Source organism: Equus caballus, chromosome 2, assembly GCF_041296265.1.
Source record: "Equus caballus isolate H_3958 breed thoroughbred chromosome 2, TB-T2T, whole genome shotgun sequence".
NCBI classification, from domain to species: domain Eukaryota; kingdom Metazoa; phylum Chordata; class Mammalia; order Perissodactyla; family Equidae; genus Equus; species Equus caballus.
Window position 1 is genome coordinate 16,260,374 of NC_091685.1, and position 22,466 is coordinate 16,282,839.

At 44.6% G+C, this 22,466-nt stretch overlaps 1 protein-coding gene and 1 long non-coding RNA gene across 4 annotated transcripts in view; one reads left to right on the forward strand and one right to left on the reverse strand.

Moving 5' to 3' along the window:
* Positions 1-1,124: 1,124 nt before the first annotated feature.
* On the reverse strand, positions 1,125-9,634 carry LOC106782782 (uncharacterized). Of its 2 annotated transcripts, XR_011431611.1 has the most exons (5): positions 9,294-9,609; positions 6,285-6,347; positions 4,478-4,578; positions 3,233-3,303; positions 1,125-2,528 (listed from the first exon to the last, which is right to left on the reverse strand). It is a non-coding gene; the product is annotated as an uncharacterized lncRNA (long non-coding RNA). The 2 variants fall into 2 exon arrangements; XR_001380084.3 differs by lacking the exons at positions 1,125-2,528; positions 3,233-3,303; positions 4,478-4,578 and adding an exon at positions 5,690-5,971 and having other exon boundaries at positions 9,294-9,634.
* Positions 9,635-9,797: 163 nt separating this feature from the next.
* Positions 9,798-22,466, forward strand: part of HIVEP3 (HIVEP zinc finger 3) — a 469,251-nt gene continuing 456,582 nt past the window's right edge. For both annotated transcript variants that reach the window (XM_023632292.2, XM_023632308.2), the window contains exon 1: positions 9,798-9,954. The gene's annotated coding sequence lies outside the window, so the exon portion shown is untranslated. The remainder of the gene's footprint in view (positions 9,955-22,466) is intronic.

Below are 22,466 nucleotides of genomic sequence, written 5' to 3' on the forward strand. Positions count from 1 at the left end.
TCACACCACAACTCTATAACCTTCATTGGGAAATTACATCGCTACCATTGAACACAGGGAAGTGGATGAAAGAAATGACTCCTCCATCTTACCATCTCTCAGTCTGTAAAACTGATGGTAAGTTGGGTTTATTTATTTGATGATATATACAGTGTTGGCAGTATAGTGTGTCATTAAAAGCAGTCATTATAGTGTATCATTAAATACAGAAAATATACAAAAATATAGAATATATAGTGTACCATTAAATGATGCAATATAGTGTACCATTAAAGGCATGGATTCTGTGAGTGTAACTAAATGCCACTGAATTGTATACTTTAAAATGGCTAAAATGGTGAATTTTATGTTATGTGAATTTTATTACACACACACACACACACACACACACACACACACACAAGGCAGCTGGATTCTGCAGCCAGATAGTTTGAGTTTGAATACTGGCTCTATCACTCACTAACTGTGTGACCTTGGGCAAATTATCTAACCTCTCTGTGCCTCTGTTTCTTTGCATGTAAAATGGAGATGATAATAGCACTTACTTCGTGGGGTTGTTGTAAGGATTAAATGAGCTCATATATGTAATGCTCTTAGAACCATGTCTGGGGTACAGTAAGTGCTGTCCAAGTGTGAGCTCACATTAGTGTTACTACGGCAGATAGCATACCCCATAGGGAGATGAGGCTGATGTTAACTTTTGTTGCTTGTCTACAAGGTTTTGCATTATTTAATAGATGAAGTAAAGACTGAAGACTGAAGTTGTCTTAATTGAATGACACTGACTCAGACGGAGGCTCTTTGTGAGAGAGAATAGCATGTTTTCCTAGGTACGGTACTAATATAAATTATTTCCATTGTATTTCCTGAATCATAGGATCTTAAGTACTGAAACAGGGCTCACAGTTCGTCTCAGCCTGAATAGAGAAGAACCTGACTTGCCCAAGGTTGCACACCTAGCGTGGTCTGGTCTTCTAATTGCTAGAGCAGTGCTCTTTCTGCCCATCACCATAGTTACAATAACTCAGTGCACGGAAATGCATTTTGGTTTCACATCTGTAAAGTTTAAAGTGAAACACACACACACATACACACACACACAAGAGTCAAGGTACAGACAGCACTTCAATTTTACAAGGAATCGTTGGCATTTAATTGGAATGCACCACATTTTCTGTTTTGAAGGGAGGCAGTAAGTCTACGTCAATGTCAGGGTTCCTAGTGACAAGTCACAGAAACAAGCTCTGGCTAACTTGAGCAGCCAAGGAATTTATTGGAAAGATATCAGGTAGCTTGAGAATTGAAGAGAGGGTGGCAAACCAGGCTCATAGGATGACCAGAACAAGAGGCCAGGCAGTGGGTATCACAGCCAAGGTCACCCCTCAGGGTCAGTGTGATGAAGATGCTGCCAGGCACAGCTGCCCCTGGCCACTCAATGCCAAAGTCCCACACTCTGCTGGATGGTGCTGCTGCTGGACTCTCATCCTTGGGCTCGGCTGTCGGGGGTGGTCTCTCACCTGCCTCTGTGTCCTTGCATCACTCTCTGTGACCTGAAGTCTCAGAAGAAGCATTCCATGAGCTGAGCTGGGTCAGATGTCTGAGATCCAGCGTGGTTGGCAGGCGGGGTGCGGGGCAGAGAGAAAGTCTCTGGTCTTCTCAGACTGCAGATTGGGAAGAAGATCCCTACCTATAAGCAAGATTTACAAAGGCAAATTCCCCCATCCCACCTTTGGAGTCTCCCCAAATATGAAGGTGGTAGAATGCTGAATAATTGAAAACAAACCAACAAACGAAAACAACAGAAAATCTATGACATCAGGAAAATCCAGGAAAAGTGTCCATCCCAGATGCCTGCTCTTCTCCTCTTTCTGGAGTCACCATCCTCTACTTGGTCTGCCTTCTCCTTTGCTCTCCTCCATCCCCATCACTTCCCCATGCTGGAGGGAACAGTGTTTCCAAGAAGGACTACAAGGTCAAATGATTCTCTTACAGCTCAGCTTACTTCAGTCACCACCAGATTCACCCTGCAACCCTTGAGCATCTGCTCTCTCCAATTAGAATAAAATCCAACTGCTTATTTTTTTATTACGATAAAATGCACATAACATAAAACTGACCATTTTAGCCATTTTTAAAATATCCAATTCAGTGGCATTTAGTACACTCACATGTGTGTGCAACCATCACCACTATCTAGTTTGAGAACATTTTCATCAGTCCAAGAGGAAACCCCATACCTGTTAAGCAGCCACTCCCCATCCTGCCTTCCCTGAGCCCCTGGAAACCATTAGTCTGTGTTCTGTCTCTGTGGATTGGTCTATTCTGGAAATTTCGCATAAACGGAGTCATACGCTATGTAAACACCTTCCTATTAATTCTCCTCCTCCTGTTGCTACAGGTTGTCCGTGGCTTGTCTCCTCTGTACCCCTGCAATGTCATCTCAGCACAGGACAGGGAACCAGCACTGCTCACTCATCCTTCTCTGATGAAGCCACAGAAGAGAGATGGAGGTCGATGGACCTGAGAAACTATCAGAAAGATGATGAGAATCCCCTGGGTAGAAAGAATGTAGTTGAGTGTCTCTGTATGATTAACAACACAAAACAGCAGATGGCTGGGTAGGAGGCTTGGGGTAGGCTAGGGAAAAGCTTTTTAGCTGAGCTGAATTCTTTCTCTCTCCCTGGACAGATCACTGCCCACACCTGCATCTCTCCAAGGCAGAGAAACAGCAGGACCACATTAGTGCTGGCTGGGGATGGTGAGTTATATCAGGGCAATGATGAATTGTCTGCCTGGAATTGAATTACCACGTGATTTTCTGCAGCACGGGGTTGCCCGGGGGAAGGTGCAGCAAACGGGTATATTTGAGGCAGAGTTATAGTGCCAGAGGCTCTCCTCTCTCTCCACTCTCCACCCCAACCCCTCCCAGCAACCTAGACCAGGGAGAGCACAAGTGAGGGCTTTGTTAACAGCCATGATTGCTATCTTAGTTAAGGTGATGTTAAAATGATGTAACAAAGAAAGCCCAAAAGAGAAGGGCTTAAAGAATATAGGCATACATTTCTCTCATACAGCACAATTCCAAAATCTGTGGGCAGCTCTGCTGCATATCATCATCCAGGAATAAAGACCAACAGCATCTCTGTCATCCTAACACAGGTCTTCTAAAGTATGTACAGTAAAGGTTCAGTGGACCAGCTAGGATATGACACCACGCCAGGCTTGGGCTCACCTGCAGAAGGTAGGACATGCTTCAAATCAGCGGTCATAGCTGGTGTTGTCTCCATACTGAGAACACGTGGGCTAGGAACCAAAGGGAAGAGTTAGGAGTGGCCTTTCTAACTATTACACTGAATACTTCACTTGATAGAATTTTTGCTTTCCATCTCCATGACCTTGGATTTGACAGGTTTGGGGTGTTGATTCCTTAGAGAGGAATGTTCCCACCAAGGAACGCAGCCATAGTTCTGATGAATTGGAAGCTGAGTTTGTCCCTGGCCTTTTTGGGACTCTTCATGCCACTGAATCAACAGGAAGAGAAGGGAAGCACTGCCTTGGCTATCAAGGGGAAACTGGGTTGCTGCTTTGCAGTAGAGCTGAGAAGACTATGTTCGGAACCCAGGGGATTTGTGGGGCCACTTCTTAGAACTTCCATTCCAATAATACATTTCAGTGAAAACTGGCAACCCGCTATGGAGAGGACTAGTAAGGGTTATATTGAGATGAAGGTTTGGGCCTCCCAGTAGCTGAGGTTCTGATAGAGAGTAAGGTGAACATGGAATGGATAATGGAAGAAGGAAGCCATGGTGATCAGCTCTGGTCTCATGACGGGTTATAGAAGGGGAGACTGTAGCCATCCATACCTATTTTATGGTAATTGATTTTTCCCCTCCCTTTTTCCTACTACTTTATATCAAGAGTATTGGTGGCAGTTAACCCCAAAATTTAGATTCTGGGTGGGAGTACACTTGAAATGACATCAACAGTAATAACACAGTGGCTGATGACACATGTGTCTCCTTGTGTTTGGGATGAGATTTTCATCACTCAAATGAAGGAGAGAAATGGTAGCTGGATGGCAAATGGGGTGGAGTGGACTGATTATTCTTTGTTTATGCTGCCATATCCATTCTCCACCCTTCTCGGCTTTATTCTTTCCCGGGGAGCCTGATCCCTAGAGACTGCGTCGTCTGGACTCTTGCTGGTGGCGTTTCTGCTCAGGTCAGTCAGTGATAGGCACTTGCAGGGGACTGGAGAATGAGAGGGAGGCAAGCGAGGTCAAGGTGTTTTTCCCTCACTGCCTCTGCTTTGAAGCCATTCCTCTGGCAGAATCTCTGCCTGACTACAGCTCCTGCCAGGCAGCCCCTCCTCCACAGTTCCCACTCTCCTGTTTCCTCTGCTTGTCTCTGCGTTCTTAGGGGTGGTCATGGTTTCTGCTGTTGTTAGTAACTGGGTGCCTGACAACCCTTCCCCACACCTATGCAGGTTGTCCTTTCACTGAAATCTCTTCACTTGAGCCACGTGGGCTGTTTCCTGCTGTGACTCGACTGCTCAAGGGTCCATTTCCTCCTCCAGCTCCTAAAGAAGAGCAACATTGTCTTAGTCATCTCTGTAAGCAGAGGTTATCTGGTCACAAAATGTTAGATGAATCAATCAAAACAGTGCTGAAGATCTGTCTTTTCCCATGAATCTCGCAAAGCCAGAACAAAGAGCAAACTTAATCAGTAGCATACTCTTCATTTTTATTTCCAGGGAAGCAACCCAGATTCTTTCCACGTTGCCTTTTCCTAAGGTTCCCAGTGCCTCCAGGTGAGGTTCCCAGTGTCCCAATGCGATACCTCACAGGGACCCAAGCAGTGCTTTTTCAAATTAGGATGTTAATTACAATTGCATGTGCAAATGCATAATTTTATGTGGGGTCTGTATCCCGTACGTGAAGCCTTTCACACATAATTGCTAGTGCAGTGCATCAAACAATTTGCTCAACCCTTCAGGCTCCTAAGGTGCTTAATCTCTTTTATTAAGTGACTCTCCTCCACTAAATAACCATCCCTGTCTCCTTCCTCTAGGCCCTGTTGCTACAGATAAACGAATCTGTGCTCTGGAGTTGCTGGCTAATATATCATCATTTCCAGTTGATCGAAGGTAGGCAGTGTTGGGAACGCAGATAGGAGGGGATGCTGGTGAGTGAAATATAGGATTCAGAGGTCAGATCTGGAGAGAGAGAAGGTAGAAGGGAGCACTCAGGTCAAAGAGTTCGGAGAGAAGAGGTCAGAATCTGGATAAGGGGTCTAAGGCCAAGGGCACCACCAACAAGAACCCAAGTCTTCTAACGCAGGGCCACCTTATACACTTCTTTCCAGACCACCCCTCCCCCATGAACTATCCTCAGTGTATAGGAACAAGTGGCTGAAGTATAGGGGGAGAGGATGGAGATCAGAGTAACTCCTGGTATAGGCCAAAGATTAAGGATTTCTGTTTGTATTCATAGTCTCAGCTATCTTTTGTTGGGTTAAACTAGGGAGTTTTATTGTCCTTAGTGCTTGCTTGTCAATGATAATGCACTTTCATTTTTGTGAATATATTTACCCTTCAGAGACTTATAGGATGTGAGAGCTGGCAGAATTCTTAGAGATTATTCATATTATCTTTATTCTATTCATGACAAAATGGAGGCCAAGAGAGATTGTTGTGTTACTGTTAGGACTATTTATGTTATAGACAGAAAACTAAACTCCAATGACCACAAAGGAAAAGTATTGGCTCATATAACTGGAAGGTATGGGGTAATCAGCTTCAGGTGTGGCTTGATCGGGCTGTTCACTGCTCAACGATGTAACTGAGGTTCTGTTTATTTTCCATTTTCCCATTCTGCCTTCCTCAGGATTCATCCACTGCTTGGCAATCTAGTCTCTATTCTTGTGGTCACACGTAGCTGCATTAATTCTAGACCTTACATCATTCATAGGAGCTACAGCAGGGAGAGAATCTTTGTTTCGTGTTTGCCAGAAGCTCTTGAAAATGTTTTCTCAAATCTTATTGGCTTGACTGGGTTTCATGGCTACCTTTGAACTAATTTCAGTAACCGAAGAGATGGGATAGAATGATTGCTTTAAGCCAATCAGGCCCAACTCCTGGAGTGTGGGGTTAGGTTAAACAAGACCACATGGGTTAGAATGGAGAAAAAGTGGTTTTCCAAAGAAGTTTTGGGGTTCTGAGGGTGGGACAATGGAGGAATGGATACTGGGGAGGCTGACTGAAAGTGTCCCAGGGCAGTGACTTACCCAAGGTCAAGTAGTTGGTCATGGCCGGGCTGCGACTAGAATCCAGCTTTCCTCACTCAGCATCTGCATATGGATGGTTATATAATTCCACTTAAGGTAGTACGTGTTTCACCATAGACACACAAATGGAACTAGGGATTTGCCTATTATGTTTAGTTTATTCTCCAGCTACCATTACAAATGTGTGTAAAAACTTACCTTGCCATTTAGTCACAATAATGACTACAATTGTCTGAGTTACTTAATTTTCCATCTCATTAGGCTGTGAAGGCTTTCAGGAGAAATTGAGCAGATTTTTGAGATGAGAGCAATGTTATTTAAATAAGTACCCTTTAGCCCTGTAGTCTTACTGAGGTTTTAGCAGTCTCCTGGAACATTTTTCAGAACTGGAATACAGTTTTTAAACAATTTATATGAGCTGCCTTAAGCGTGAATTTTTGCTTTTCATCTCCCTGGGAAAAATGCTTGTCAGTGTTCCTTCATGTGATCCTTTTCTCTTATTCAAGATTAGAGGCAAAGAAGAAGAAGAAGAAAGGAAGGGTACTGAGCACCTGCCACGTGCTGGGGAGTGTGCTAAGCACTAAGGATACAGAATAGAAACTTACAGCCCTCAAGGAACTCCACATTTAGTGGGAGAGGCGATAATTAAATGGTCAAGTAAAATACCATGACAGTAAGTGCAACCATAGGTGGAAGAAACGAGTGCTTTGAGAACACAGAGGAAGGCGGACGGTTGGGAGCAAGGAAGAGCCATGGAGGCTTTCTGAAGGATAACTCCTTAAAGGATGGTTGAAGTTAGTTGGGGGAAAACAGGGAAGGATATTCTATATAAAGGGGGTCTCATGAACACCAGGGCATGAAATCTTAGTGAGTTTATGTGAAACTCCAAGTAATTCAGAAAGGCAGAAATGTGAAGGCAAGGCAGGGAATGGGGAGAGAAGATGCAGGAGAGGCAGGGAGCAGCTGGGTCACAGAGCTTGGAGTCTATCCTATGGGCAATGGATGTCTCCAAAGAATTTTAAGTAGGCAAAGACATGGTTTGTGTCTTAAACATTTTTCTGTATCTGCTAGATTCTATCTTTGCAGGCAACTCTCATCAACTTCCAGAAAAAGAATACATTGGCAAGATACAGGATCATTCAGAAAACTGCAGGAAAACTACAGCATCCAGGCTCTGAAAGGAGCTCCCAGGACAGAAGCAGCAGGAATCGACTGGAAGTCTTCCGGGTCGGGAAGAATCAGGTCCAACCAACTTCAGTTTTTATGTTGCTCTGCCCAGAATTCAAACTCCCCAATGAAGGGTGTTGTATTGCCCCAGCTTCAGGGCATACCCAGCCTGGTTTAGGTAAAGTTGGCATTTTGGTTGGCAGTCTCAACAAGCTCATAGCTCATGGGGGAAGGGGTGGGTTCCTAAAGCAAAGCCAGGGCATTGCTACCATAAGAGAGAGGAATGCCAGCTGTGTTAGCCATTGCAATGGGTGTCCACTTCAACAACTGTTTGAAAGCTAGATTGGAAGGGCACAAAAGATGAAGGGAAGTAAAAGGCAAAAGATGATGGCGCTGTGGACTAGGGCTGTGATAGTAGGAATAGAAAAGAGCAATGGGATTTAAGAACATTTATAGGATAAAAATTGGTGGTTGACTCTAGAAGAAGGAAGAGGGAAGAATCAAGGATGACTCCCAGGCCCTAGCATGCTGTAAGAGACAGCACCCTTGGAGAGAAGGTAGAGGAAGGGGAGGGAGATGATAAATTGCTTAGGACACACTGAGTTTGAGAAACCTATGGGACATCAGGTGAATGTTAGAATTTGAAACACAGTAACTGAACTCACGGACATGGATGATAGAACCTAGGAAGGATTTTGGAAGGAGCCATAAAAAACATCAATGTTTAAAATAGGTTTGCCAAGGAAAAGAAGGTCAAAAGACAGAAAGACTGGAGAGGAGGGGGAGAACCAGGAATGTTCAAGGTCATAGAAAGCCTCAGCATTCAAGGAGAGCGTGGATTTGAGCTCTCTCTCTGGTGTGGACAGAAGCCACATTCTAGGGAACCGACATATAAATGGGAGATGAGGAAGTGGGGGTAGAACGCATAGCCCACCCTTTTAAGAATCTTGGATGAGAAGGGATGGGAAACTGCACAGTAGTCAGAAGGGGTTCAGCATCAAGGGAGTTAGTTTTTTTGGTAGTTTGATTTTCTTTTAAAAAAATTGAGATATAATTCACATACTACAACATTCACTCTTTTAAAGTGTGTATTATTCAGCGGTTTTTAGTATATTCACAAAGTCATGCAATCATCACTCCTACCTAATTCCAGAACATTTTCATCACACCCTAAAGCAGAAACCTCAGGCCCATTAGCAGTCACTCCCCACTTTCCCTTTCCCCCAGCTCCTGGCAACCACCAATCTACTTTCTGTCTCTATGGTTTTGCCTATTCTGGACATTTGATAGAAACGGACTCATATGCTATGTAGTCTTTCATGTCTGGTTTCTTTCACTTGTATAATCACTTATATATATCACATATAATAAGGATGACGTTTTCAACATTCATCCTTATTATAGCGTGTATCAGTACTTCATTCCTTTTTATGGTCCAATAATATTCCTTTGCATGGACAAATCATAATTTGTTTATCCACTCATCAAACGACGGAAATTCCACTTGTTGGCTATTATGTATATGCTATGAACATTTTTTGTACAACTTTTTGAGTAGATTTTTGTTTCCAATTCCCTTGAATATACACTTAGGAGTAGAATTGCTGGGTCTCAGTTGATTCTTGTTGGGAGAGACTTGATCTTGTTTACAGGCTGAGGGTAGAGAACCAGCGCAGAGGGAGAGGTGGGAGACACAGAGAGGGGGTGGGGAGGAGGAGGAGGGCAGGCGCTGGAGAAGGGCCACTCTCTTCAGCATCACTCTTTCTCTGTTGGCACAACCTTAACGCCCTAACCTCGTTTCACAACTGCTGAACTCTCTGCACACACATCACACTTGCTGACCATGGAATGAATCCAGCGTGTGGATAAAGCACCCCGAGACTGGTCGCAGATGCGTCGGAGCCAGCGGCTCGTTATCTGTTGCAGTTCATAGTTTTGGGGTCTCCTCTGGCTAGAGCCTGGCACATTCCAGTTAGGTTTTTCCTGTAGATTCGTTCACAGCTGAATAAGGACGATCCACGGTGCAGTCTGAGTGTGACTCCTGGCTCCTCAGGTCATCCAGGGCTCCAAGCTGTCCCGGATAAGGAAGGATGCCGGGTACCGGCGGTCGGGGACCAAGAACGCCAGCGGTCAGCCTTACGCGTTGCTCTCAGCAGCCACCGCGCACGCGCAGCTACCCTGCCAAGGAGGGGGCGGGGAGTGGGAGGGGTGGGTATCGCCCGGGCCAATCCGAAGCGAGCGCCCCCGCCCTCCGGGCCGGTGGACTGAGCTTGACCCCGGCGGTGGGCGGAGGAGGCGGGGCCAGCCGTGTGGCCGCGGAGGGGGCGGGGCCCGGGGCCTGGAGGCGGGGCCTGGGGCTGTCAGTCCCGCGCCCGCCGCCACTGCTGCCGCCGCCGCCGCGGTTCCTTACATGCAGTGGCCCCGGTGGCTGCCAGCGCTGCCGCCCGTCGCCCGCCGCCTCGGCATCCCGAGCCGCCTCTCGCCGTGCCGGCCTGGCGCGCAGGTAAGGCCGGCCGCGCTGCCGAGCCATCGCGCCCCCCTCCTCGGCATCGGTCCGCCGTGCGGGCGCCCCCTCCGGGCTGTGTCAGCGCCGCGGTTCCCCTTGCCGCCCGGGGGCGGTCCCGGGGGGCGGGACGACAGTCCTCCCCATCCCCCCTACACCACCGGGCGCCGCGCCTGCTGCCGGGGTCTCCGGGCCGCGCCTCCGCATCCCGGCGTGGGGCTGGTCCCGAGCCCCCCCTCCCGGGCCGATTACACAATCGCTGGGGCTGGGGGCGGGGGTCCCCTCCCGAGCCCCGGCCCTACACCTGTCCCCGCGGCGCGCTCCCAGACAGAGGGCAGAGACCCAGCGCGGCAGCGGGGGCCCGGAAAGTTTCACTTTGTGGTCCGGGCTTGTTGACATCCGAGAGATGCGGGAGATGCAGGCTGAGCAGCGAGGATGCGCCTCGAGATCAGCGTTCCCTTTCCCCGGGGTGGCCCTGGTCCAGGTTTCCTTTCCAGAAGTCGTACCGAAAGCCCTGCTCTGGGGCCAGAGGCTGCTGCAGGGCACACGGGTCTCTCCGCTTCTACGTTAGCGAGCCCTGGCCCCTGGGTTGCGGCAGTCTGGAGACAGCTCAGCCTCCCGCGCTTCCCCCCTTTCCTAATTTAGCCCTGACATTTAGACCAGGTAGGCGAATTTGCTTAGCATTTCCCTGACACTTTATATTTGTGAGGTGCTTTGCCATCCCTGATTAGTTAATTAACAAGGTGGGAAAGCGAAATAGATCCTGAAACGCATGGCTAATGCCTTTAGTCTAGCAACTCTTTAAGAACCACTGAGAGCCTTGGGCTGTTGGCTGTGAGAGATGCTTTTTGGCCGGGGTGCTGGGGGGAGAACAATTTGTGTCTTCTGTTTGCCTGAGAAGGCTTTGGCAGTAATGGCAAGGTTTTCTCTGCCTCTCCCTGCTTATGCTATTTATTGAGGGTCACCCATCTATGGTGGATTATTTGATGTTCTTCACTTAAGCAAAGGAAGAATTACAAGTGCTGCTGATGAAGCAGTTAGGGAAAAAACTGAGGTTCAAATAACTTTGGATACTTGTCTGCTTTACCAGGTTACCCCTCCTGTGCAGAAACCTTGCCTCTTCCTGTTCTCTCCCCGTCTTCCTGGTACTATATCCAACTGGGTTGGCATTACTGGTTCCTCATTTAGTTCATAGAACTCTTGCTACCTGTGGTTTACAGACCTGCCTAGAGACATCCTTTAAGAGTGTGCTTAATTAGCACTTTTATCTGCCCATTAAGCAATACAGCTTGAACTCTCCTGCAATCAGGTACTGTTGTAGTGTTGAATCTTTAATAATATCTAATTCATTTTAATAGTGTTTCTATAATAATCTTTCTATTAGTATGCCAGTTCTGCAACACCAGTACTTTTAGTATAGAAGCTGCAATTTACTAGAAATATTATCATGGCAGAAATAATTCTGCAGCAGATTTGCAGCCCACTTTACTTAGATAATTACTGCTAGAGGCTGTTAAGGTTTTTTATTCTTTGGTGCTGTAGGTGTTACAATGCTTTTGATCTATGAGGTCATTATGAGGTCATTCCTCCCTGTAGGTTTGGTTTCAGTCACTGTGTCACTTAAATATTTTTTGGACTAATATTGTATGAGTTTTCCCCCCATGTTGATTTCTTTTTGGACAAGGTTCAGAGCTAATAAGATTTAGTTTTGATTTGCCAGCCTAAATTTTAAGAAGGATGATATTTATTGTATTTGAGGGGCTTTGTAGAACGATGATGATCATTTTATTAGTACATTTACCAGACACGGTTTTGGATGCTTTACAGATATTAAGTTATCTAATTTTCCCAACAACCCTATAAGGAAGGTACTGTTATTACCCCATGTTTCAGAAGATGCAAATTGAGGCCCAGTTGCTTGACCCAGGTCACACAGTTAAGTACATGATAGCCAGATGCTAGCCTAGGCAGCCTCAGCTCAGAGTCCAAATCCTTAACCATTGTCCATCCTGCGTCTGTAGGCTATTCCTTCCACAGGTGTTTATTTCTGCCTGCTGTCTGTACAGCGTTGCATTCTGCACTGTGGGGAGGAGAGGAGCACTTTACAGTGTAATAACAAACACTGGGGTAGGAGTTCTTGTTCTGGTCTTCACTCTGCCACCAGCGAATCTGTGATTTTGAGCGAGATACCCAATCTCCCTGCCTTGCATGTCCTCATTGGTGGAATGAAGTAGTTGAAGCAGATGAACTAACTAGGCTTAACCTCCTGGGGGGCTAGAGGGCTGAGTCAATGCAGGTAAGAATTAAATGTCCTCTTCCCCAAGGCACAGTGTAAGATCAAATGTCAAGTAAGTGAGGTGTGTGCGTGTGTGTGTGTGTGTGTGCGTGTGTCTGTGTGTCATGGAGCAGGGCTGGAGGGCATGCACTCTAGCCGCCAGTAGCTACCATGGGAGTACAATGATTGAGAGACTTCATCTTAAACACTTCAGTATTGTTTTATCCTGTTGCCACCAGCATTATTGCTTTTGGAATTAAAAAAATGAAAACAACCAGAAAAGTCATCCTATAGAAATGGGATAACCATGTGCAGGAGGACGTGAGAAGCGTTTGTGGGGGAGTTTTTAGCATCACTTTGCAGGAGGCTTGGGGTCAGATAATGGCAGTGGCAGACCCAGGAGTTCCCAGAATCATGGCAAGTCAGTGTTGAAAGGAAACTTTAAGGTCATTGAGTTTCTCTCTCCTCCATCATTCCAGTGGACAAATCCTCCACGCATGTGTACCATCCCACTCAGTGTGCATCGTGCTCCTGCCAGGAGACCTCCTGGGCCAAATGTTTGGTGTGCTTCACAAATCCGCGCACCAAAGAAGCTGAGATCGTGTCTGGTGATAGGGAATGGGAAACTGCAGAAGGCTTCTGGGCCCTGCTGGCTTGTGCTCTTGAACGATCGTCATCTGTGTGAAACCTGGACTGGAGATTAGGAGGCCTTGGCTGGAATCTAGGATGCAGGTGATCCAGACTGAGACAGGCAGTGGCGTGGGATTGCAGAGGAAGGTATCGACCCCAGAAGACAGAATGCCCTGCATCCAGCGCCTGCCTGACCACAAGCATCAGAGGGAGGGACAAGTCAGCATCTCCCTGGGGTAAGGTGGGTGTTGGGAGAACCACTAAGTGGAGCTGGGAAGTCTGGTGGGATGGAGAGGAGGGACAATTATCTATGTATATCCCCCGACGCTGAAGAATAGACTGTGTGTAATGTAAGGCCTCTGCAGACTGGAAAACAGATTTTCTTTCTTCTCAAGAAGGCAGTGTACCATTTGAATATAGTGGGAAACTCCCTCTGCCTAATGAAGAAATATAACAGTATTTCCCCTTGGATGTTGCAACCTCTTACACTGGCTTGTTCAGTCTCGCGTTGTGCTTCTTGGTCACATTGGGAATCTGGTGTTATTTGAAGTTGTACCAGGAGGACATGTTGGTGATGGCTTTTTCTAATTTCGTAGGGAAATTTTCTTTTGGGGGATTCTGTCCTCCAGTGACACCTGTTAAGTATGTGCTGGAGAGCCAACCCCCTTCATGGAAGTTTTTCCTTCCAACGCAGATTGTGTGGCACTTCAAAGAGGGCTTGGAGTGAAATGATGACCGCATTGTCAGGAAAACAGGATAATTTGGAGGAAACAAATAAGATTTACACAGAAAACCACAAAGACTGAAAAAAATAGTGGCAAGTGTTTATAAGTTCATTTTTCTCTTGTTATTTTATGTGTTTTTGGCTTAGGATGCAATATTTCTTAAAAATTCATATTTACAAATTTGTACATTGAAATGTGTTGTCCAATAGTGTGTGTGTGTGGAAATAAACTGTATAATCTCAGTCTTTTGCTGGGACAATATTGGTCTTGGTTTTTCAATATCCTTTAGGCCAGTGGTTCTCAGTCGGGGGTGATCTTGCCCACTAGGGGACATTCGGCAATACCTGGGGCATTTTTGGTTGTCACAGCTGGGGGTGGGGCTTGTGCTACTGGCATCTAGTGGGTAGAGGCCAGAGATGCTCCTGAACCTCCTACAGTGCACAGGACAGCGAGGAATTGTTCAGTCCAAAATGTTCATAGTGTTGAGTTCGAAAAACTCCACTTTAGATGATAAAACAGTTTCTTGTTAGGAGCAAATTGAGGTTAAAGGGAAGAGGAAGAAGAAAGAAATATAAAGCATTCTTTGACTCATTGAAAATTATAACAGTACCCTCACATCTGACACCCAGGAGGGAGAACCAACCCAACAAGCCACCGCAGCAGGCATTTGCCCGCCACCCAGGAGCTGTTTCAATAACTCGATTGCTCAACACAGTAGCTTGGAACAGGAAGTAAAGGCCTTTGCTGTGGGACGAGGCTGTAGGGGTAATTTGTGGAGGCAGAAGGGTTTCTAGGCCAAGAAGGGAAGCTGGGTCCTGCCAGGATAATTTTGAAAAGTTCTAGGGAATTTTTCAAAGGTGATTTTGTTGAGGACACTGAGTGTTGTGCTCAGAAGATATAATCTCTGCCCTGGGAGTGCGTGAACTCTCTTGGCTGTTGATCTGAGCACCTCCCAGAGTTTTCTGTGTCTAGACACAGAGTAGAGAGTGAAGAACACTTGGTGTTGTCTTCAGGTTGTATCTGTGTCTTCCCCCAACTTTTTTATTATGGAAAATTTTAAACATATACAAAAATTGAAAAAAGAGTATAATGAACCCTATTTACCCAATGCCCAGCTTCCATGATTGTCAAGTCCTGGCTGATCTTAATCTATATCCCACTCATCTTAGATACCCACCCCCCGCCCCCCACCCCGCTTTGATCTAGAAAATAGCTTAGATAATTACTGATGGTCTGCCTACTAGGAGAGGTTCAGCGTGAAGGAGATAAGTGATTTTCAGGTGCTTGGGTCTCCCTAGAGGAAAACCGAAAATGGACATGTATGATTGCAACAGCCATGAGGGCCTGGGAAATAGGAAGAGGCCAGGGCAAATCTGGGCTGGGGAGCTGAGCTCTTCTTGGTGGCAAAGTGCAGGTGACAGGAGACAAGTTTCTTTCCTTTTAAGCCTCTTGGGTGGAGAAGCCTACTTAGCCGCCTCTGCTGCTAGAAATGTGTTTCTGGTTTCCACAGTCGAGGGTCCTCTCAGTTCCTGGAGGGGGCATCGTTTGTTTGCATGTTTCCTTTTAGCATGACCCCTTTCCTGTTTCATGACCCCCTGGGTGTGCTGTGTGGTATGAAGCCAGGTGTTCTGTGTGGCCCTCTGGCTTGGGCCAATGGGTCTTCGCTGACTCCTTCCTGGAAAGTGCAGGGCAGGGTAGGGGCGGTAGAGATGCATCATTTCTGGGGGTTCTGGATTCTCTTCTGCCACAGTTGTTCCCCTGCATTTGATAGTGGATGTGGGCCTGTCCTGTTGTAGCCACCAGCAGTCCCACCAGACAGAGACGGCACGGCAGCATATACTTTGTGAACAAGGCTCCCTTCCCCACTCGTGTCTCCTTGAGCTCCGGGATTAATTTTTTTTTAGGCCATTGGAGAATTGGCATGTGTTTACTTGACTCAGTGTTGTGTTGTAATACATGTACAAAAAACGGCTTCAAAAGTTGAGAGACTTCTTAAATAATCAGATAATTGATGTCTGTGAATTTTAATTAGTGCTGGTTTCTACAAATGCAGACATTCTGGACTAAGTTCACAAGCAACTGCATTAATATGAAGACTTGGGGCCCTGAATGCCTGTATTTCCCATCTGTATTTGCTTACTAAATGCTCTTTTACCCTCTCCTTATTCCACAAAGAGGTTTAGAGGGCATTAGCTTATTTTGAACAGTCTGTGTCACAGTCATAGATTTTCAGTTGTCATGCCTTTCTAAGGGGAGGCCAACTCCTAGTTTGTTAAAAATAGTTACTTACTCTGTGCCTCTCTATGTGCCAGACACGTTACTCACATTAACTCTCTTCCTTAAGTATGCCCATTCTGCAGATGAGGAAACTGAGGTTTAGAGAGGTTGAGGAATGCGAGGAGGCAGCATTGGTTTTTAACCCAGGTGTGTTTGATTCCAAAGCCTGCATGTTTCCCATTAAGCCTTGTTTCTCACAGTTAGACGTTGGTGGGAGTTTGCACCAGGACTGGTGGAGAAGATGGGGGCAGGTGCTGGGAAAGGGGACTGAGAGTTCTGGCCACTCCAGCTGATGACATCTTCACGTTGCACCCCGTGGGGAACATTGCCTTAGAGTGTGATAAATTACCTGTGTCCTATTTCTGGGCTGACTGTATGAAGCAGGATCGCACACTGGTAGCCCTGAGCCAAATTTGGTCAGCAGATGTGTTTTATGTAGTCTGCTCAGTGTTTTATTTTTTGAAAATTGGACTAGTTGTCGTTTAAAAAGTGGGAGATTTCACACTAAAATTTCCAAATGTCTTGGCTCCTCTCGAACCGTCAGAAGATCTGGCAACAGCAGGCCCACATTCCTCCTTGGCAGTAGCGGTGGTGGCTGCCTTCTCTGGATGGAGCGAGACTCCCTAGTTTGCTGTCTTTACCAGCCTGCTCTCTTCGCTCATTGATGTTACTTGCCAGGACTCTGAAGGCGTTCGAGATAGAGGGACCCTTCTAGACATTATGCACGTTCTCCCTGCCGATGTCAGAGATGTGTTAGTGCAGGACTGTTGTGTGTTGGAATTAGAGATCTCCAGCATCTTTTCCTTTTGTAGAGAGCCTGGAAAGGCGACTCTACTTGGCGTGTGAGCAGATACATACACCTGCCTCCCTTCTGCCCCCAGCTGTGGCCACTTGGACTCTGGATGGGTTTTTGGACTAAGGTGGACCAATCAGATGTTTGGGATTTGGACACCAAATCAGTGGGCTGAGGAACCTCAGGCAGGAAGGACTTGTAGACTCAGGCTGAAAATGGTGATGTTGGAAAGGTGGCTGAGTGAGCTGAGAGGCTGGATGGCGGGTGGGTGAGAGACCACAGGGCAGCAGAGAGGGAGGAGCTTCTGCTCTCTGCTTCCACTCTGCTTCCTGCAGCCAGATTCCCTGTAGCCATAGCATGCATCAAGGGATATTTGTTGAGTACTTACTATGCCAGGCACTGTTCTAGATGCTTCTGATATAACAGTGAGTGAAAACAGACAAAGGTCCTGTTCTCATAGAGCTCATATTTTGGTGTGGGAAAGCACACAACTCCAAACAAGAAAAGCGAACAAATATAAAAGATGTAAGGTGGTGATAATTGCAAAGAAGAAATATAAACTGGGTAAGGAGACAGGGTGGATGTGTGGGGTAGTGATGTTATGGTGAAGAGTTTGTTCAAGGAAGGCCTCTTGACAAAGTGATATTTGAGCAGAGAGGTGTATGAAGAGAGAAAGAGTGATCCATGAGGAAACCTAGGGGTGGAGCATTCCCTATAGAGAGTTTAGCAAGTGCAAAGGCCCTGAGGTAGGAGAATGCTTGACCTGTTTGAAGAACAGCAAGGAGGATATTATGGCTGGAATGCAATGAAGAATGGGAGAGGGGGAGGTGCAAGGAAGGTAGGACCTCACAGCTGTGTTGAAGACTTTGGGTTTTATTCTAGTGAGATAGGAAGGCATTGGAAGATTTTGAGCACAGGTGGCCTGATTTGGTGTATGTCTTAAAAAATGTAAATGCTGCATGGAGAATAGACTGTATGGCAGCTAAGGTGAATGCAGGATAACTAATCAGGAGACTATGCAGTAGTGCAGATAAAGTACAGTGGGGGCTTGGACTAGGATAGAGGCAGAGGTGATGAGAAGTGCACAAGTCCTGAATATATTTTGAAGGTGGAGTTGACGATGTATTTGATACTGGATGCAAGGGAAAGAGAGGAGTCAAGACGGTTCCAACCTTTGGGTATAAACATTGCTGCATTGGTTGGCATTTCCCCTCCTCTTCCTGGAAACATTCAAAAGTGTCAAAGAAGGTAAAAACAATAATAATAAAAGCCTTGCAAACTCTGTTTCCAGCAAAGTTAGGAGAGAAATTTAATCCATAGACATCAAACTATTTGTAAAGACTGTCCCAAATAGATGACATCAGGTGGAAGCCATCTGGGAGGAAATGAACGGAAGCAGCATAGAGACAGCGAGAGAGCCCAGCAGCAGAAATGTTACAAAGTACCAGAAAAGTCATATTCTTTAAGCTGAGAAGTGTGCCCAGATGTGAAAGAGCTATATTCCTTGCTTGCAGCAATTGTTGTGGGAACTGGATGTACAGCTGGTGGAGGAGACCCTCCTGGATGTAGTTTGGTTCAAAGAAGCAAAAGAAGAGGAGTTGTATAAAGAATCACATAGTCAAGCCACCATATTTGTAGGCAGTATTCTGTCTCTGTGGTAGCAGGGAGGAAGGGAGCCTTTGGGTTGTGAAAACAGCTTATCTGAAAGAATATCCTGGCCATCCTCCCCTCCTCCACCAAGAGGAACCTCATGCAAATACTGTGGCTGTCAAGGAAAACTAACTCATTCTATGATAATGAAGAAAGGAAAGGGTAGACTTCTGTTTCTGATCATGGTAGGCAAGGTTATTTCGACCGAGGTTCACACTGAGAAATATTAAAATGTTGGATGTATTTTTTTAACTTTAAAAAATTTTAAATTTCCTTAAAAGCACTAAAGAGCTGAGAAGAGAAAAAGGAACTATCAGGTCAAAATCTATGGTCAAGTGGGAACCTAGGGAGATGTGCAAACCCCTGGAACATTTAAGTTTGCTTTTGCCCAAGGAACATTTGTTGATCCTAGAAATTATGGGCTTTGGTTTTGGCAGCCTTGCAGGATGAGGAGGTTAGAAGTCAAATTCATGGCTTGCCCAAGGCGGAGAGTCTCATGGGAGACTATCTCACAGAGCTGGAACTACTCAGGGTAAAGGTGAACCAGAAGTAAAACCATGTCTCCCTACCACTAAGGGACAGCTGGGAAGATTGCCCAGGTCCTGAGCAAAGTGAGAGGAGAAAGAAAAGGTAAGTTGTGTTCATTGGCCAGTCTTTGCACAGATTTTGAGGATGGTTATATATCACCTTGATTCAGAGAACCTCAAGCCATGAATTTGCTTTAGGGTGGTTCCAGGTTGCTAGCGCTACCTTCTCCTCTCCATTCCTGCCCCTAGACACCTGGCAGAGTCAAAGGTGAATCTTCTCTGGAGGAAGGCATCTTCCTAATTTTCCAGGGCCAATGAGCAGTACAGTCAGAAAAAACAAAGCACACAAGGAAGCAACATGCTGAGAGAACCAGCAGAAGCAACTGATAGAAAGAAAAAAAAACAAACTAGAGCACAAATTCTTTATGTATTTAATTATCAGAGACAAATAAATAATATGTTCATAGAAATACAGGCAAGCTTGTAAATATCTTCAGGGAATGGATAGCAATTAAAAGTGGCTTGGCATATTTGAAAAAGACCAAATAGAACTTCTAGAAATAAAAATACAAAGTTGGAATGTAAAAACTTAATCGTTAAGCATCAGATAACATATTAGACAAAATCAAAGGGAGATTAGTGAATTGGATGATAAATTATAAGAAATTATCCAGAATGTTTCACAGGAGACAAAAATTCAGAAAATATGGAAGAGAGGTTAAAAGACATGGATGATAGAGTGAGAAGTTGTAACATGCATTTGATTGGAGTTCAAAAAGGAGAGGAAAGAGAAAATGGGTCAGAAGCAACTATTTAAGGAGATAATGACTGAGATTTTTCCAGAATTGATAAAATATGTCAGTTGATAAAATATGTCCTAACGAAGCCGGAAACAAAGACAAATTACACTGCAAAGAGTGACTTACACACTTTTCAGTGCCAACAATGGAAGCCAGGAGACAGTGGAATGGTATCTGTGTCGAAATAGCTGACAACCTAGAATTCTATGCATAGAGAAAATACCTTTCAAGAAAATGGCAACATAAAGATATTTTCATATAAAGAATGTAGAGTTTGCCTAATAAAGGAAAACTTAACTGAGATACTTTAGGCAGAAGGAAAGTGACTCCAGGTGGAAAAAGCTGAGACACAATAAGGAAGGAAAGATTTTAAAAAGAGGTAAATATATGGGTAAATGTAAATCTAGATGAATAATGAACTATAAAAATTTTTGATAATATCTATGGGCTAAACTATAGAGAATTCAATATAAGACAACAATAGCATACAAGTTAAGAAAGGATTCTAAGGTCCTGGTATTACCTAGGAAGAGAAGACAGATGAATAATTATTCTTAGACTAATAAGTTAACAATATATATTGTGTTTTCTGGAATAACCATGGAAAAAATAGAAGCAGGTGTATAACATCCCAGCTTGTTGAGAAAGGCTCATCTGTAACATAAAATGACAAACAATATGAAAGTAAAAGGATGGAAAAATGTATACTGTCAAATAATAAGCACAATTTCAGATAAAGCTGACATTATGGTTAAAAACATCACTAGGCATAAAAAGTTCTTTTCACCAGGAAAATATTACAGTTTTAAATTTTTATGCATCAAATAACATAGCATAATATATAATGAGAAAAATGACGGATGTTCAAGGAGGAATAAAACTATCCACAGTCATAGCTAACACATTTTAAATGAGAATAGCCAAGACATTTTAAAGAAGAGCTAGGTCAGAGGACTTGCTCGATGGAATGAAATCTTAATATAAACTATAGAAATGACAACAGCATGGTACTGAGTCAAGGATAAACAAACAATCCAATGGAACAAAACAGCCCAGAAACAAACCTTTGCATTTATGGACTCTTGACATATTGCAAAGAATGCATTACAGATTTATGTTGAACTTTCCAATAAATGGTTCAGGGACCCATGGATATGCATATGGAAAAAATGTAGTTTGCCTATCACTATGCACAATACATAAAAGTCAATTTCAAGAGGATTTAAAAAGTGAAACATGACAGGAAAAACTATAGAGGTTTTGGTAATATGAGAGAATATCTTCATGATCCTTGCATGGGAAGGACTTCTTAAATAAGATGCAAAAAGCATTAGCCTTAACTTAAGAAAGGATTAAAAAATTGATTACATTAAAGTTAATAATTTATTTTAATGAAAAACCACAATGAAAATAATAGAACAATTAGTTACAGCACTGGAGAAGAAATTTGTGAGCTTCATGAGGACAGGGACTGTGTCTATATTATTCATCGTTGTATCCCAGCACCTTGCACAGCACCTAAACCAAAGCTCCAGTACCCAGAATACTATGCACTAAGTACTTAGAGCCATTCCCAAATGATGAGTACTCACCTACACAGCACAATCCACATTGTAAACTACAAACGTTGTTTCCTTATTGCTCTTTCTTCTGTTGCTGTTCATTTCTTGGAGAAAAAGAAGAGAGAAAACAGGAGTGGTAGCTTAGCCAATTGTTAAAAAGTATCTATTCAATGTAGAAACTATGTGTTCAGGATTGAGCAGATTGCTGAGAAGAATACATAGAAATTTGAAACAACGTCTCTTCCGTCTCTTCCGGGAGGAGTTTAGTCTAGCTGGGAGATTGACAAATAAGAAAAGATACTTGTGGGCTGGCCCCATGGCCGAGTGGTTAAGTTTACAGGCTCTGCTTCGGTGGCCCAGGGTTTTGCTGGTTCGGATCCTGGTGGTGAACATAGTACCACTCATCAAGCCATGCTGAGGCAGCATCCCACATAGCAGAGCCAGAAGGACCTACAACTAGAATACACAACTATGTACTGGGGGGCTTTGGGGAGAAGAAGAAGAAGAAAAAAGAAGATTGGCAACAGATGTAAGCTCAGGTGCCAATCTTAAGAAAAAGAGAAAGAAAAGGAAAAGAAAAGATACTTGACAAATCTGGACCATTTAAAAAATGCTATATATGCTAAATGTGAGTATGTAGGAGGACAGAGATAACACTTCCAGATGCAGTAATAGGGAAAGATATCATGGAGAAGGGAAGATGTGATCTATATATTGAAGGAGGATAAATTTATGGATAGGAAGAAAGAGAGGAAGAAAGTATTCCAGAGGAGAAATGAGGATGAAGCATGCTTTGTACACAAGAAAAATTTAAGGCGCTTTGGGGAACAGGCCAATATGACCAGAGGGAAGGGAGACAGATTGGAAGAATAGATTCTTTAAGAATAACTATCAGGGGCTGGCCTGGTAGCATAGTGGTTAAGTTCGCATGCTCCGCTTTGACGTCCTGGGGTTCGCGGGTTCAGATCCCAGGCATGGACCTACACGCTGCTCATCAAGCCATGCTGTGGCAGCGTCCCATATATAAAATAGAGGAAGATTGGTACAGATGTTACCTCTGTGACAATCTTTGTCAAGCAAAAAGAGGAAGATTGGCAACAGATGTTAGCTCAAGGCCAATCTTCTTCACACACACACACAAAAGAATAAATATGAATGCATACCTGGAAAATTTTTGAGAACGAGTCATAGTGATATAAACATAAAAGCCTTACTAGTTATGAAAAATGTATCCATAGGTAAAGTAATTAAACTAGTTTGGTATCAGCAGAGG